Source organism: Loxodonta africana, chromosome 27, assembly GCF_030014295.1.
Source record: "Loxodonta africana isolate mLoxAfr1 chromosome 27, mLoxAfr1.hap2, whole genome shotgun sequence".
In the NCBI taxonomy this organism is placed as follows: domain Eukaryota; kingdom Metazoa; phylum Chordata; class Mammalia; order Proboscidea; family Elephantidae; genus Loxodonta; species Loxodonta africana.
Window position 1 is genome coordinate 13,634,704 of NC_087368.1, and position 12,944 is coordinate 13,647,647.

General features: G+C 40.4%; 1 long non-coding RNA gene across 10 annotated transcripts in view; it reads left to right on the forward strand.

Annotated features, from left to right (window-relative positions):
- The window catches only part of LOC111749237 (uncharacterized), a 530,861-nt gene that overhangs the window by 98,667 nt on the left and 419,250 nt on the right, over positions 1-12,944 (forward strand). The gene's annotated exons all lie outside the window — the stretch shown is intronic.

Genomic DNA, 12,944 nt, shown 5'->3' on the forward strand with positions numbered 1-12,944 from the left:
AAAAGACTTGAAAGCAGGGTGTGATCATTATGGTTGTGTTTCAAATTGATTGGGCCGTGACTTTCAGTGGTTTGGCAGTCATATAATGATGTAATCACTTCCATGATAAGATCTGATGTAATGTAATCATCTCAATGATGGGATCTGCTGTGAGTCGCCAATCAGTTGAAAGGGAGTTTCCTTGGGGGTGTGGCCTGCAACCAATATAGGTAGACTTTCTGGCAAGGGTCATGGACTTTTGCTCATTCTGGACTCTGCAGCTGGCTCCTGTTTGTCTAACCTCCAGTTATTGGGACTTGAGCTAGCAGCTTACCTGCCGTCTTGCCTGCCCATTTTGGGTTCCCCAGCCCTGCCGCTATGTGATTCATGAGAAGCCTCCAGCCTGATCCACGGATTTAGGATGTTCCAGCCTCTACGACCACATCAGCCATTTCCTTCACACAAATCTCTCTCTATATGTACTTATCCGCTTTACTGGATTTGCTTCTCTAGAACACCCAGCCTAAGACTCAGGGTCTTAGTTTCCTGCTTACCAATGTTCACTGGAGCATTATTATTGTTGTTGTTGTTGTTAGATGCCATCGAGTTGGTTCCACCTAATGGTGACCCTATGGAAAACAGAATGAAAAATTGTGTAGTCCTGTGCCATTCTAAAAATTGTTGCTATGTTTGAGCCCATTGTTGCAGCCACTGTGTCAATCCACCTCGTTGAGGGTCTTCTTCTCTTTCACTGACCCTCCATCCACCTTACCAAGCGTGATGTCCTTCTCCAGGGACTGATCCTTCCTGATAACATATCCAAAGCATGAGAGAAGTCTTGCCATCCTTGCTTCCAAGGAGAACTCTGGTTGTACTCCTTCCATGAGAGATTTGTTCGTTCCTCTGGCAGTCCATGGTATACTCAATATTCTTCGCCAACACCATTAATTCAAAGGCATTGATTCTTCTTCAGTCTTCCATATTCACTGTTCAGCTTTCGCATGCAGATGCAATTTAAAACACCATGGCTTGGGTCAGACCCACCTTAGTCTATAAGGTGACATCTTTGCTTTTTAACACTTTAAAAAGGTCTTTTGCAGCAGATTTACTCAATGTGTCCTTTGATTTCCTGACTGCTGCTTCCATGCGTGTTGATTATGGATCCAGTAAAATGAAATCCTTGACAAGTTCAATTGTTTCTCTGTTTATGATGATGCTGCTTACTGGCCCAGTTGTGAGGATTTTTGTTTTCTTTATGTTGAGGTATAATCCATACTGAAGACTGTAGTCTTTGATCTTCATCAATAAGTGCTTCAAGTCTTCTTCACTTTCGGCAAGCAAGGTTTTGTCATTTGCATATTGCAGGTTGTTTAACGAGTCTTCCTCCAATCCTGTTGCCTCATTCTTCTTAATATAGTCCATCTTTTTGGATTATTTCCTCAGCATACAGATTGAATAAATATGGTGAAAGCATACAACCCTGACACACGCCTTTCCTGACTTTGAACAATGCAGTATCCCCTTGTTCAGTTCCAACGACTGCCTCTTTATCTATGTACGGATTCCTCATAAGCACAATTAAGTGTTCTGGAATTCCCATCCTTGGCAATCATCCATAATTTGTTATAATCCACACAGTCAAATGCCTCTGCTCAGTGAATGTAAAACAGAGGTAAACATCTTTCTGGTTATCTCTGACTTCAACCAAGATTCATCTGCCATCAGCAATGATATCCCTCTTTCCACCTCGTCTTCTGAATCTGGCTTGAATTTCTGGCAGTTCCCTGTTGATATACTGCTGCAGCTCATTCTAAATGATTTTCAGCAAAATTTTACTTGCGTGTGATATTAATAATACTGTTGGATAATTTCTGCATTCAGTTGGATCACCTTTATTTGGAATGAGCACAAATACCGATCTCTTCCAGTTGGCTGGCCAAGAAGCTGTCTTCCAAAATTTCTTGGCATAGACAAGTGAGCACTTGCAGCACTGCATCTGTTTGTTGAAACATCTCAACTGGTAGTCCATCAATTCCTGGAGCCTTGTTTTTCTGCCAATACCTTCAGTGCAGCTTGAACCTCTTCCTTCAGTACCATCGGTTCTGTTGACCAATTCTTTTTGGTACAGTCACTCTGTGTATTCCTTCCATTGTCTTTTGATGCTTCCTGTGTTACCTAATATGTTCCTTGTAGAAGAAGCCTTCAATATGGCATCTCCAGGCTTGAATTTTTTCTTCAGATCTTTCAGCTTGAGAAACGTCCAGCATGTTCTTCTCTTTTGGTTTCCTAACTCCAGGTTACTTTATTTTGTCTTCTGGAGCCACCCTTTGAAATCTTCTGTTCGGCTCTTTTACTTCATCACTTCTTCCATTTGCTTTAGATACCTGATGTTCAAGAGCAAGTTTCAGAGTCTCTTTTAACATCCATTTTGGTCTTTTCTTTCTTTCTTGTTGTTTTAATGACCTCTTGCTTTTTTCACGTATGATGTCCTTGATGTCATTCCACAACTTGTCTGGTCATTAGTGTTCAACGTGTCAAATCTATTCTTGAGATGGTCTCTAAATTCAGGTGGGATATATTCAAGCCTGTACTTTGGCTCTCTTGGACTTGTTCTTATTTTCTTCAGCTTCAACTTGAACTTATATATGAACAGTTGATGGTCTGTTCTGCAGTCAGCCCTTGGTCTTGTTCTGACTGATGATACTGAGCTTCTCCATCATCTCTTTACACAGATGTAGTTGATTTGATTCCTGTGTATTCCATCTGGTGAGGCCCGGGTGTATAATCGCCACTTATGTTATTCAAAAAAGATACTTGCAATGAAAAAGTCATTGGTCTCGCAAAATTCTATCCTGCCATCTCCAGCATCGTTTCTATCACCGAGGCCATATTTTCCAACAACCAATCCTTCTTTGTTTCCACCTTTTGCATTCCAATCACCAGTAATTATCGATGCATCCTGATTGCATGTTCAATCAATTGGAGACTGCAGAAGTTGGTAAAAAATCTTTAATTTCTTCGTCTTTGACCTTAGTGGTTGGTGCGTAAATTTGAAAAGTAGGTCACATTAACTGATCTTCCTTGCAGGCGTATGGATATTATCCTATCACCCACAGCATTGTACTTCAGGATAGATCCTGAAATGTTTTTTGATGATGAATGCAATGCTATTCCTCTTCAGGTTGTTGCTGCTGGCATAGCAGACCATATGACTGTCCGATTCAAAATGGCCAATACCAGTCCTTTTCAGCTCACTAATGCCTAGGACATTGATGCTTATGTGTTCTATTTTGTTTTTTATGATTTCCAATTTTCCTAGATTCATACTTTGTACATTCCAGGTTCCAATTATTAATGGATGTTCGCAGCTGTTTCTTCTCATTTTGAGTCGTGCCACATCAGGAAATGAAGGTTCTAAAAGCTTGACTCGATCCACATCATCAAGTTAACTCTACTCTGAGGAGGCAGCTCATCTTCTGGGACAGTCTCTGACAATGTTCCACTGCTATCCATAAGGTTTTCACTGGCTAATTCTTTTCAGAAATAGACCACTACGTCCTTCTTCCTAGTCTGTCTCCGTCTGGAAGCTCCACTAAAACCTGCCTGCCATGGGTGACCCTGTTGGTATCTGAATACCAGTGGCAGAGCTTCCAGCATGACAGCAACATGCAAGCCCCCACAGTACGACAAAATGACAGACACGTGGGGGAAGCAGTATTAACAACTGCCAAAAAGTGGAAACAACCTAAGTATCCATCAACAGATGAATGGATAAAATGTGGGAAATCCATACAATGCAGTAATTCAGCCATGAAGAAATATGAAGTTCTGATACATGTTAAAACATGGATGAACCTTGAAAAGATTATACTGAGTGAACTAAGTCAGACACCACTGGACAAGATTGTATGACCCACCTATATAAAATACCTAGAACAGGCAAATGCATAGAGATCAATGTTTATTACAGCTTACTAAGGGCAGGTGGGAGGGGAAAATGGAAAGTTATTCCTTAAGGAGTATGGAGTTTCTGTTAAGGATGATAACAAAAAAATTTGGAAATGGATAGGGATGACAACTGCACAGTATGGTGAACGTAATAAATGTCACTGAATTGTACACATACAAATTGTTGAAATGCCAAATGTTTTGTTATACGTATTTTACCACACACACATACAAAATCCATTTGTCTAACGTGCTCTTTGAATGGGATCTTTACCTACGTGTGATTTCGTAACGCCATCTGGAAAATGTTGGTTTACCGAGTTATTCAGTTCTTCCAAATGTTGACACAGTTCATTATATAATATCACTATTACTATCATTATTACCACGAATGTCTTTACTAGAATGCTATCAAGCTCAAGGTGGCCCATACAGATTTCCCCAAATTCTAATTTTTGCCTGAAAGCTCCAATTTTATTAGTAACAAGTTCATTTTGTTCATTTTCAAAGAAATGTTTGCCAAATACCGAAGTCTGAATAACCATGGTTTTTCAGTTGTTCTTTCAATTAAAGAAGATATTACATGAAAATGGGGAGGGGGGTAGCTGAGCTAGCAACTCAATCACACAAATTCTTTTCCTCTGCAGCACATACCCATTTTATCACCCAGATACTCTAGAGCCAAGTAGAGTAAAATTTAATTTGTACTGAAAAAGAATCTGAAGGAAAAATGAGGTTTTTTTTTAACTGTATGACGTGAAGTATTCATGACAGAGAAGAATACACACTACTAGACAATTCAGTGCCACTGCCTTGATTTCCTGCTAAGGTATCAGCTGTTTTACTCAGCATTGCTTTTGTATCTTTCATCCAAACATCAAAGAGAAAAGGGCATATAATATTTTAGTATTAATATGAACAGGTTTTACTCCTAAGGGTTCAAGGACTACACTTTGAAAACTACTGACTTACATATACAAACAAGTCTTTAAAATGTAAGATATGTGCATATTTAAATTAAAACTAAAAAGCCTATTGCCAGTGGAGACCATTTCGACTCATAGTGACCCTATAAGATAGAGTAAAACTGTCGCATCAGGTTTTCAAGGCTGTAGTCTTTTTTTTTAGTCTTTACAGAAGCAGACTACCACATCCTTCTCACACAGAGGGGCTGGATTTGAACTGATGACCTCTTGGTTAGCAGCTGATCACTTAACCACTGACCACAAGGGATCTAAAACGTCTCCAGACGTCAAAATGTCCCCCAGAAGCAAAATCCTAACCTACCCAACATTGAGAAGTAGTGTTTTGAAGGAAAACCATCTAGGAAGTCTAACCTTGACTGTTTTTTTTTTTTTTTACAAAAAAAAAAAAAAGGAATAAACTCAATTTTAGGTCTATCTTCCCACCTTTCCTAAACTTAATTATTTGATGATGGAATGCAATTGTCCATTCTGAGTCCCACCTACAAACAACACCTGAATAACATTACCAAATTAAACTTTTCCTGCTAGGGAAATGAGATTACCAATTTCAAGAGTGATATCTTCTATATCTCACGCGGATTAGAGAGGGAAGATAGACCAAGGTTTCTCAACCATGGGAGTGCACATCAAAATAACCTGAGGTGCTTTTTTAATATATGTCAGGATACCATCTAAGCCACACCAGATCAGAATTCATTCAGCAATTACTTGAGTGTCCACTCTACGCAAAGCACTATAATAGGTGATAGGGATTGTCTCAGACATCTAGTGCTGCCGTAACAGAAATACCACAAGTGCACAGGTTTAACAAAAAGAAATTCATTCTCTCACTGTCTAGTAGGCTAAAAGTCTAAATTCAGGGCGCTAGATCCAGAGGAAGGCTTTCTCTGTCTGTCAGCTCTGGAGGAAGGTCCTTGTCATCAGTCTTTCCCTGGTCTGGGAGCATCTCAAACAGGAACCTTGGGTCCAAAGGACAAGCTCTGCTCCTGGCACTGCTTTCTTGGTGGCAGGAGGTCTCCAACTCTCTGCTTACTTCCCTTTCATCTCTTCAGAGATGAAAGGTGGTGCAGGCCACACCCCTGGAGAACTTCCTTTATACTGGATCAGGGATGTGACCTGGTAAGGGTGTTAAAATCCCACCCTAATCCTCTTTAACATAAAATTACAATCACAAAATGGAGGACAACCACACAATACTGGAATCATGGCCTAACCAAGTAAACACATACATTTTTGAGGGGGACATAATTCAATCCATGATAGGGATACAGCAATATATAAAAGACACATGGTCCCTGTCCTCTTAAAGTTCACATTCCAGTACAGGGAGACACCATAAACATGTAGACAAATAAACAGGATTACCTCAGTCTATTAAAAAAACAAAACACAAGGGAAAGTTTAGTCCAAAGGACGAATGGACCACAACTACCACAATCTCTGCCAGGCTGAGCCCAGAAAAACTAGATGGTGCCCGGCTTCCACCACCAACTGCTCTGATAGGAATCACAATACAGGGTCCTTGGACAGAGCAGGAGAAAAATGTAGAACAAAATTCAAATTCAAACACACAAAAAAACACCAGACTTGCTGGTCTGACGAACCTTGAGAAACCACAAGCCTATGGCCCCCGGATACCCTTTTAACTCGGTACAAAAGTACTCCAGAGGCTCCCTCTTAGGCCAAAGATGAGACAAGTCTATATGGCAGACGATAACACACCTGAGGAACTGGCTGCATAATTTAACCATGTTTATGAGACTAAATGAACACACCAGCCCAAAAGCAAAGATAAAGAAAGCAGGAAGGGACGGGCAAGTGAACAAATGGAAACAGGGAACCCGGCGTGAAGGGGAGAGTGTTGACACATCAAAGCGTTGGCACCCAATGTCCTAAAACAATTTGTCTATTAATTCTTTAATGAGAAACTAATTTGCTCTATAAACTTTCACCTAAAACATTACTAAAAAAAAAAAAAGGCAAATAGAAAAAACTATAATGGGACCAATTTCACCACATTCTCACCAATATCAGTAAAGATATTATCAAAGTACTCAATGTTCTAAGTGAAAGTTGTATTTTTGTATTTAGAAAGGCCATGACATAATCATGTCCATACATTCAAAATTACTTGTTCTATGTTTGGTGGTGGGCAAAACTATGGCTCCTACTCTTTGGGAAATTTTAAGCTCAAGACTAAATAGGTAAATTCTCTCACCGTTTCAATTTTAACTTACATCAGTTCAATGAAAACAATGTTAAATTCCTGAAAAAAGTAGAATTTAATGGTTTTATGAATAAGCGGGGAAAAGAGCACCTGTACTCCCGAAGGCAACTTTGGGCAATAACTAAGGGTGATCCAAAGCAAGGTATTCCCCAGAAATTACTCAAAAGAAAAAAGCATTCCTTGGCAAGCTGACAATCACAAGGATTGTTTACAAAGGAATCAGGCAGGATTCTGCATTTTGTACTTCTGTGAAGAACTGGTAGCAAAAATTTGAAGGCAGTCAATTTACTGCTCTTAAATTTCTTCTAAGAAGCAAGTACAAAGCCTACCTATGGTTTAAAACAAACAAACAAAAAAGCTGTGGGTTCCAAGTAAGTAAAAGGCCAAACACTTCCCTGTTATGTCAACTACTAAAAGGCACTGCTATTATCAGCCCAGCCTTCCTTGAACAGTCAAAAATAAATAAGATGCCAGAGGATGTTTAGGCTTTCAGTACACACCCCACTCCATACACACAAACAATAAGCAATCTGTTCAGCCTGTAACAAACCAAAACACCAGTTGCTGTCCAGTCAATTCCAACTCATGGCAACCCCACGTATGTCAGAGCAGAGCTGTGCTCCACAGGGTTATCGATGGCTGTTTTTTTGTAAGAAGATTGTCAGGCCTTTCTTCCAAAGCACCTCTGGGTGGACTCCAACCTCCAATCTTTCCGTTAGGAGCTGAGCACGTTAAAAATTTGCACCAGCCGGGGTCTCCTTTAATAGTGGTTTTCTCAAACTGTTGCTGCACAAACCTCACAGAGAGCTCTCATGATTCCCTCTCCATATACTATACATCACTCTGTCACAAATTTGTAAATATTTCATGCTTGCAATGAAGTAGCTTCTTGGATACAAACAGCTTTTAACTGCCCAAAAGAACGAAGGACCAATTCCAGAGAAAAAGGCAGATTCACCTTCCTCTTTGAACCTGTGATTTGTCACTGCCATCTCTAAGCATTCAGAGCCCAGTCTTTGCAAAGTCGGTTCCTAAAGGCTCAAATTGAACGACAAAACTCTAAATAAACGTTTCCAATGGCTACCACCCCATAGCTGTAAGAATAAATTTCAAGCCCCTTAGTTTAGAATTGCCTCTATATACTCTTCCTCCCCTAGTCTCAGCTCCTGCCATTCCTCCTCAGTCCTCATCAACTAACACCATGTATAAAATCATCAGGCACATAATCCCCAGCTGACAAGATGGGAGGATAAAGATGAAAGTCAGAGACTGTCTCTGCGCTGCGCCACAAGGCCCTCTCCCAGACCTTATCTGAAGTCTTTCTTTGCTTGTATTCTTTCTTATTATAACAAATGGGTAAATGTAGGTACAAGTAAAGGAGCCCTAGTGGCACAATGGTTAAGCTCTCTGCTGCTAACCAGTGGTTTGAGCCCACCTAGTGGTTCCGCAGGAGAAAAGACCTGGCAATCTGCTCCCGTAAAGATTATGGCCTAGGAAACCCTATAGGGCAGTTATACTCTGTCAAAAGGGTTGCTCTGAGTTGGAATCAACTCAACAGCGCACAACAACAACAAATTAAAAAGTTTCTGTAAATTTTATAAGCAGTTATAGAGAATTAGCAAACCTAGGGGGCAATAAGCCAGCAGGGGCTAGCAGGACAGAGATTTGTGAAGACCCAGATCTGGGCGGCTGGGTGACAGAGAAAGGCTGCACAGGCTAGTCCCAGGGGACGAGAGAGAGAAAGAGAGAGGGGCCAGCTGGTCTGAAGTGATGGGAGTTGTGCAGACTTCTGAGCCTACGGCTGGTACCCAATGACCTGGCCCTAGGTGGCCAGGGATGAGGTCTAGTTTAACTCTGGGTGGTCAGGGTAAGAGAGACAAAGTGCCATGTAAGTGGTGACAAGGAAATGACAAAGGTGAGGTTTGCCCACCTTGCCCCTTTAGCAGTGCATACACTTTGAAAAACACTGCTCTAACCAGGACTGTGCAAATCAAAAGGTCAAGGCTTCTCCAGAGGTCAGTTTGTGGCCAAACTGAACCGAGCAACTAAGAAAAGTAGGCTTAATACAGCAAAGCTCAGGTTCACTGGAAGAACCAAGAATGAAAGAAGCTGTGGTCAGAGAAAAGAAATTTCAAGTTCAGAACTGCGGCTCCAAGGAGCAAAGAGAGGCACTAGGTGAGCAGGTAAGGAGTTCATTTGACATTAATTCAATCTGTAAGCCTTAAAAAAAAAAAAAAAATTAATTGAATCTGTAAGCCTTAGAAGGTGAAATATTGTCAGTAAGGAGAAATACAAACGAGTTAATTACGAACATTTAAAAAGCAACAGTTCAACAGCCAATACATGGGTGGTTCTAAAGCCAATAACTTATCAAACCTGAAACTTGAGGCTGTCGAGTCGATTCCAACTCATAACGACCCAACAGGACAGAGCAGAACTGCCCCACAGCGTTTCCAAGGAGTGGCTGGTAGATTCAAACTGCTGACCTTTTGGTTAGCAGCTGGGTTCTTAAACACTATGGCACCAGGACTCCAGTAATTCATGAGAACATGCAAAATAGTCTCTGTAGTGATCACCTGTAACAGTCAAACCGTCAGAGCACCTAAATTTAAGTGAAGGTGATATACAGAAATTCAGTTTTATGATAAAAGATAAGCTAAAAGATGACTTATTCTATTAAAGGACTTCATATTTTAAATCATTTACAGTAAGTTTCTTTAAAATAACAAGTTCATCCATTGTTAAGTGAGTAGATTAGCCATTACTGAACATATACACAATCACACGGAAACATTTCTATAGGACATACAGCCCATATTTCATTTTCCCCCTTGACTAGCTTCTCTATTAGGAAATACTCTAACCAGGTTCTCTCTCAGTGTCCCCGCTACAAGATCACATGAGAATGTCTGCAAGGTTACATAGCTCCTTGGCCTCATTTACTCAAGTCTCTTGATCCCAGACATCTTCCCTATTTGAATCCTGCAGGCTCTCACAGACACGCTAGTTTCTAACTACTTGCTCGTACCTCAGATTAGGCTACTTATCTGTCTTGCCTAACTAATATTACACTTGCTACTTGGATCTAGTCACCTGGTTTCAACCCTACTGACGCTGCAGTCGCTTACATATCCTTTAAAAGCCAACTGTTGTTAACAAACAAGTCCAACAAACTCCAAGAACATGGCATGCCTATTTCTCCAGGTTGTGGCTCTGACTTGCTCAGCCTTTTATAGTTCTCCTGGGAACACTTTCCACATGCTGGTAACGATCCAGTTTGACACTGCAACCACACACTGCCTAGCGTGTAAGCTTTCAAAACTGGGGGAAATCCCTAAGTATTTAGAGAACTATGCAATATAGAAGACTCTTGTTTATTCATATACAAATGCACCGATCTACACACACACATGCATACACACACACACACACACACACACACACACACACAGCTACTAACCTTAAGGGTGGAGGTTCGGACCCACCCAGTGGCACTACAGAAGAAAAATCTGGCGATCTGCTTCCATAAAGACTACATCCAAGAAAATCCTACAGGGTGCAGTTCTACTCTACGCACATGGAGTCGTCATGTCAGAATCAACTGGACAGCCATGGGTTTGGCAAGACAGATAGATAGATCTTTCCAAGTCCTGTTTGATTAGTTATGTGATTTTACCCTATGGAACTTACACAGATTTCGCATACCATGTTTATGAAGAAAGTAGGTTCCTTCTGACTTTCACCATTCCCAATCCAAAATTTCCCTGCAAAGGAAGAGAGAAAGAGTAAATATCATCAATAAGGTTTTCTTTACATTTTTTTCTTTGTTAATTGCAGGCAACATTTAACAATATAATCTGCATCAAGACTAAAGTTTATAGTTCTCTTAAATAATTTTCTTAGTGATGGAGATTAAGAAAAGGCACATGTTCGGCACACCCCACGGAACACAAATCTACCAAACATGTCCTTGTGGTTTTTGATCTTCTAAAGGGAATCCACCAGGCGCTCCTTGGAAACTCTATCCTATAAGGTCACTAGGAGTTGGAATCGATTCAATGGAAGCAGGTTTGTTTTTTTTTTTTCGTTTAAAGGGATATTTTAAAGAGGTTATGTATGACTCCTGTCCACAAGTATAAAAGAGAACAATATTACAAAAGGGATATAAACATCGAGAAGGACGCCACCCACTCCACCTTGGGTTCAATTAGCCACTTCTCCCTTGGCGCTCCAAAGTACAGGTAAGACACTTGCCCTTATCTGAGTCCACCTTATTCCATACCAGAAGGCAGACCCTTTGTTTTATATATAGATGTATCTCCAGCATCAAAGACCAGGAGGCAGTAAGCATGCAAATGTTTGTCATTTAATAAAATTATCAGGATGTTAACAAAACCATTTCCATTAAAATTATTACAGAAAAAAAAAACACAATATTTACCTACAGTCCCTGTAAGTCAACAACTGAAGACTATTGTCATCAGGTGCCATCGAGTTAGTTCCAACTCACAGCAACCCTATGTACAACAGAATGAAATACTGTCCAGTAACTGTGCCATCCTCACAACCCTTGCTATGTTTAAGCCCACTGTTGTAGCCACTGTGTCTATCGATCTTGTTGAGGGTCTTCTTTTTTGCTGACACTCTACTTTACCAAGCATGATATCCTTCTCTAGGGACTGGTCCTTCCTGACAACATGCCAGAAGTACACGATCTCACCATCCTCGCTTCTAGGGAGCATTCTGGCTGCTACTTCTTCCAAGACATATTTGTCTGCTCTTCTGTCAGTTCACGGTATATTAAATATTCTTCGTCAACACCGTACTTCAAAGGCATCAATTCTTTCTCAGCCTTCCTTATTCATTGTCCAGTTTTCACATGTATATGAGGCAATTGAAAATACCATGGCTTGGGTCAGGTGCACCTTAGTCCCCAAAGTGACATCTTTGTTTTTTAATAACTTAAAGAGGTCTTTGCAGCAGATTTGCCTAATGCAATATGTTGTTTGAAACTGAAGACTTACCCTACCATATAAATGAGTTTAAAAATACAAATGGCATAGACAAAGAGCCATGGTTCCCAAACTCTGATCCTTTAATAGTAATCTAAGAAACCATACTGGGTAATGTAACAATGGATGGTATAATACGTAAATTCCAAAACTGTGGCATAACACAATAGTTTATTTTTAATCCGTGCATACAGAAAGACCAAAATCAGTGTTAATGATCAGTTTGAGGAGGGTGGAGACGACGCAGGCTGACAGATGCTCAGCTCTATTTGACCCCTCGTTTCCAATGTTGCTCTGTCATACATACAACTGCCAGACAGCAGGTGGGGAAGAGAGAGGATCGATCAAGGGGGCTTCGTATTTGCAGTGGATAAAGTGACACTCAACACTTCTGCTTAATTTCCTATGGAAAGATCCCAATCATATGGCCATCCCCAATAGCAAAGGGACTAGTAAATATAGGTTAGCTGGCATCAGGGATAAAAAGAAACAAGCTTGGTAAAGAGCAAGTCTTTATCACAGAAGTTTTTTAAAAATACAGATTCTAAGGTATCATCCCAGGTGATTCTCATTCAGTAGGTCTACCAGGACCCAAAGAACCTGCATTTAATCTCACCAAGTGACTCTGATATACGTCCAAGTTAGGAAACACTGGCTTAGGTAGTAAAGAGCATGAGGCAAATGGGAAAAGCAAAACAAAAAAATTTCATGTTAAAGTTTAAAACAATGTACTAGATAAAAGGAAAACTAGAGGATAACGAAAAATTGAGCTAATTCTTCCCTACTTTGGCC